This window comes from Glycine max, chromosome 19 (assembly GCF_000004515.6).
Source record: "Glycine max cultivar Williams 82 chromosome 19, Glycine_max_v4.0, whole genome shotgun sequence".
Lineage (NCBI taxonomy): Eukaryota > Viridiplantae > Streptophyta > Magnoliopsida > Fabales > Fabaceae > Glycine > Glycine max.
The window spans coordinates 34,651,970-34,657,969 of NC_038255.2; positions in this window are offsets into that span (position 1 = coordinate 34,651,970).

Consider the following 6,000-nt stretch of genomic DNA (forward strand, 5'->3'; position numbering starts at 1 on the left):
TAGACACATGATATTAAATGAAGTCTTGAATGTCATATTTTAATGTTGTACCAGATCATGGCATATCTCTACTATCGTTTGAAAATACAAAGTCATATGCATGAGTCAGGGTGTGATATCGCATAAGACATCAATTTTAACATTTGTATTTATTTGCATCTAATCAAAATATTAAGGATCTTGATTTGTCTTAAGACACAAATGTCTTTTGACTTAACACATTAATTATTATTTTTACTAAAATATTCTTATTTATTTTAATCAATAATTAAATATCTACTTTGTATTGTCACTTTCTTTCTCCTATGAAGATTTGAGAAGACAAATAAACTCTCATTAATGTTAAGGGAAATTTTGGAAAATATTATAGTTAAAATCAAATTTAATGTTATTACCTAAATTAAATAATTTTCTTAATAAACGTAATTTATTTAACTATGTCTTATAAATAGGAACGAAAGAAGTACTATAAATAAAGGATATTATTTAAAAGTGAAAGCTACTAAATAAATGATATTAATTTTCACACATTTTTTTATTTTTACATAATTATTTTAATAGAATCAATTGCATTTTTGGTCTTCTAACTATTGTTAAAATTTTAATTTTGGTATTTAATTTTTTGTGCAAATTTGGCTATTTACGAATTTAATTATTTTATTTTAGTCCATCTACTAATTTAACTTGACATTTAATATTGAACAAAAATGTTGATGTGATAGTACATGACAATGTCAAGTTATCATTTCATTAAACATTAGATATTAAGTTAACAAATTGGCAAATTATGCAATTAAAATAGTATGGGGAGAAATTCATGCAAAAAAAAAAGAATAAAAAGACCAAAATTAAATTTTGACAATAATAGAAGATTAAAAGTAAGCCTATTAAATAAATAATTTTATAATATAAACTATATTATAATTAATATGATAGATAAATATTTAAATATAAAAATAGATATTGGATTAATAATGAATTGTATAAATTATAATATATAAGATTATTTTTAATTATAGATAATAAAAAAATTTATTGAAATTTAATTTAGAAATAAAAACAAAAGATATAAATTGAAAGACCTTTTCACATTTCATAATTAACTAGGCTGATTCAGTGATGAAATGGACATAGTTGTCTTTAAGATATTGTGTTTATGTTTCTATTTAAGTATCATTATCAATACAATACTACTACTAATACATTAAGACTAGTACATTGATAGACTGATGATTAAGGATATCAACTTCATCACATGAGTACATATTAAAAGATAGAGCAAGTTACACTCGTCCCCCTAATATTAGTGTTACACTCGTGCCCCCTCCATATTTTCACCCTACAGAAACACCTCCTAATTTTTTAAAGCTCGTTACACTCACACCCCCTACATTGTGACAAAGTTGAATCCGTTAAAAAAAGGGCTCAATGTGTTTCGTGTGCAATTTTAATGTAATATTTGGACACTTATGCCCTCTTCTTCCTTATAGAAGCTGCTAACAATTGGAGGCCATGAAACTCCATTGAAATTGAAGGTTTTGGAAGCCCTCTTTATAGCTTGTGCAACCAAGGACTAGTGGTGGTGTGGGTTTGCCTTCTCTTGATTCAGTTGCAAGGTGTGTAATTTTTGTCATATTAGTATATCTCCATTGTTGAGGTATATATTTTAGGGTTTTTATTTTGCTATTTTTATCTCCTTAAAGTGTGTTTTTATGAGTTTATTTTGGTGTGTGGATGAGTTTTTATGGAGGTTATGAAAGCTGTTGGATTGTTGTTAGGTGTTCATGTTTTGTTTTCTTTCGTAAATAATAAATGTTTCATTTTTGTGAAAAAGTTTTTTATTGTTATTTTTTGCATGTAAGGTGTTCGACAAAATGTCTTAGTCAAGTGCTTCTTCTAGTAGTGTTAGTGGTAGTGCGAGTGCAGTACAAGTGAAACACCAAATAAAGTATTGTTGTGGTTATGAAATATCGATGGAAATCAAATGTAGCAGGACCTAGGGGTGTTTGCGGGTCGGTTTTGACCGATTTTGATCAAATTTAGGACTCAATCCAATCAAATTTGATTGGTTCGGTTTGGTTCAATTTTCACAATTTTTATTTTAACCCAACTCATTCATGAACGGTTTGTTCGGTTCGGGTCAACGGATTACCCATTTAAATTTGGTCTTTTTTTCTTAGAACTACTGTTTTATATCATGATTCTTTCAAATATCTAATACAATTAACACAATATTATCAAATGTCGAAAAGTAGTAAAATTGATTCATTTATCACCATCAACATAATATTCTAAAATAGACTAATACAAATTAAAACAAAATATTCTTCAACGAGATTTATTATAATAATTTGAAACACAATTATTTCCTACAAATTATTTTCTTGCAACCAGATTTGCTACAACCACATTTGTTACTACCAAATTTGCTTAAACAGATGAACAAAATATGATCCATTAATATTATAAACATGGTAGAAAAGATAAATATGAAAAAAAGATGAAACAAATAACAATGTACTTGAAAGTAATACTTTAAGAAGTTTTGACACTAGTAGTCCCAACACTTGGAATCTCAATACGCACAATATTTAAAGTCAAACCAAACAACTCTAAAAATTTAAGTACAACTCTGTTAGCACAAAAATTAATTGATATTTTATACAAATATAAAAAAATGAAATAAGAGATTACACACCTGATTCAATCTTTTTCGCTTCATTTATTTCAACTTGCAAGTCATTAACATTTTGCTTTGTAGATATAAGCCAATTTTGGGCACAAATGAGAGCTTCAACAGTAGTAGGACTCAAGGAACTACAAAATGAATCTAAAATTCTACCCCATGTACTAAATGCAGACTCAGATGATACAGTAGATACAAGAATAGCCTATACATCTCTAGCCATACAGGAAAGAATATAATATTTGGATGCTTTCAATTTCCACCAATTCAAAATGTCAAACTCAGCGTGGTCACCTTCAACATCATCCTCCAAATACATATCTAACTCATTTTTTTGCACTTCACATATGCATGAACTCTCCATTCAACACCATTCTAAATCTAAGCAGAACATCGCATATGCATGAACTCTCCATTCAACAAAGTATGCCCATTCCAAACACTCAATGCTCTATCTAAATATGAAATAGCTAAGTTATTAGCACTTGCATGATCCACTATTACACAACAAAATTTTGAAATCCCTCATTCTTTTAAACAATTATCTATGGTTATCCCTATAGTTTCACCTTTGTGGTTAGAAATCAAACAAAATTTCAATATTTTTTTATTCAATTCCCACCTTTCATCAATGTAATGAGCTATCACACACATGTAATTCATATTTTGAATTGACGTCCAAGTATTCAAAGTAAGTGAAACCATTTGTTTATTTGCAGACAACACATGCTTCAACTTCTCCTTTTCATGATGCATTACAATACTTACAATAAGCCCAACCATTTTCCTTCTTAATAAAATGTTCACAAACATTAGAAGGGGGTCTAGCAACTTTTTTTTTCCTTACCTATGCTTGTGCATATTCAGGTTGTCCTTGCCCTTGTTGTGGTGGAGTTTCATGTCCTTGTGGTTGTGAAGGAGCTTGTGTCCCTTGATGTGATGGACTTTGAGTATGACATGGAGAGGGAATGCTAATTTATGAAATTGGAGATGAATCATTAACACTCCCTGTACCACTTTTCTTTTCCAATTTTCTCATTTGCAAATTCTAAAGAACCTATCCACAATAAAACATTATACATTTCACACCTTTATTGGAGAATTTCAAATTGATTTCAACTTTTTTATTTAATTCTCAAAACCTCATGCTAACAGATAATGCCTGGATCCTCGAGGGAATCATTCAAAGAATCAAACTCAAAATAAATAAAACAACACATGATCCAAATAAATTAATTCTAGAGAATAAAATAATATGCTACTGATTTGGAATATAAAATCAGGAGGTTTCCGCTAAAAATAAAATAACTACATCTTGATAAAAAAAAACAAATCTTGATCTGGATAAATATTCATATCAACGTAATATATTTTTTCAAAAACTAAATTAGGGTTTGTGTAAATTAGAAAAATTAAACAAATTTTATCTGGGCATCAAACAGATCAACAAATATGAATTCCAATAATCTAACCGTAATAGTTACTTTGATACCACATAGAGTTTTAATAATATTTATAAAAATAAGTGATACAAACAACACACAATCAAAAAATAAGTGATATATAAAAAGAGTTTTTAATTATGTTGGTTGGTGAAGAAAATTCGAAAGTCGGGAGTGAATGTAAAGAAGCATGAAACATGGTTTGTTGTGAAGTGAAGGGATTGTTACCTGTCGACTGAGAAACAAAGCAGCACGACACAATACAGTAAAGTGCAGGTTTTCCTATATAGGAAAAAAAAGTTTTGATTTTATCCCAACACGAGAAAATATTTTAAAATTAGTTCTTGTTATATATAAAGAAAAAATAGGATAGTAATTAGACCAATTTTATGAGTTATTTTTTAACAAAATTATTTTTATTTAAAAAATCTTCAACTAACGTTTTTCTAAGGATTTTTCTTATCTCTTTCTATCCTTTCCATTTTTTTAAAATTTAATTTCAATATTTTTTTAAAAAAAATTATCAATTGTTAAAATTAATCTTATATCACAATATAAGTTCTTTATCATGAATTTTAATTATGAAAAAAAACATTTATCACAACGTGTTCTTGGTTTCTTGCGGTGACAAGGTGGATTTATCCCCCCAACTTATTAAATTGTTACTATTTTATTAAAAGCTCTAAAGTAAATAATACATTACCACACCTTCCTTAATCGTCAAATTATTTTTTTAATTTTTAATATATATATATATATAATAAAATTTATATTTGAATTATGGGCTCACAGATCGATTCAAAGGGTCAATGGATCTATAAATTTAAACCCGTGATCGATCTTGTACATGAACGGTTTTGATTGGTTTGATTAGATTTTGACCCAAATACATAAATGACCCAATCCAAATTATTTTGATCGGTTTAAATCAAATCGGGTTCGCGAGTGACTCATACCCATGAACACCCCTAGTGGGACCGTTGTGAATCCAAACCAACTATTCTATACGTGTAGGAACATGAGTTGTAATAAGTTTGCATGGGTGGAGAAACATGGTGATGATGAGTATTAACGTTGAAGGCGGAGATAGAAGACATGAAGCAGGAATTTCCAATAATGAAGACAAAGTTGACTGTTTTAGAAAAAAAAACATTTACTATGTTAATTGAGATTGTTGTTATTTTAGGTGTAGATAATATCTTTAAGTAACTAGGCTAGAATAGTAGTTTATTTAAGTTGTGGTATTGATTATGCATTAATATGATTGACAATGTGTGTTTTATCTTGATGTTAGGTGAGATACTAATGTTAAATTATTAAAGTAGTGTAGGAGTGTGGTGTATATGTGATTGGAGTATCATGTTAATGTTAATTGTCTTATTTGAAAGTGAGTTGTTCATGTTTATCTTATATTTTTATTGCACCACTTCTGTAGCATTTAAGTCACTTAAAAACATAAAATATTGGAATGTAATGTTAGAATATGAAGCTGATCATTGATAACACAAATAAAATAGAATCCATACATCAAATTGGTCTAGTCATGTTTACATTCAATAAAACAGTATTCCCAAAAAACTAAAAAAAAAGTCATGTATAGTATGTTGTGAATGTATGAATACAGGTTTTTGATGATGCCAAAGTATAATCAAACAAGATTGCTTCAAAAAACATTCAAGGTTAAGCAAAAAGAGATTGCTTCAAGATTAATTCAAGGTCAAGCAAACAAGATCAAGAAAAAGATAAGGCCTTAGTTTATTTGTTAAAAAAATCTCACTGGTTGATCAGCTTTTGCCTCAAAACACATTGTTTTCAACATAAGGCACTGGTATTCGATTACTAGGTAGTGTAATCGATTACTAGAAGACAAGT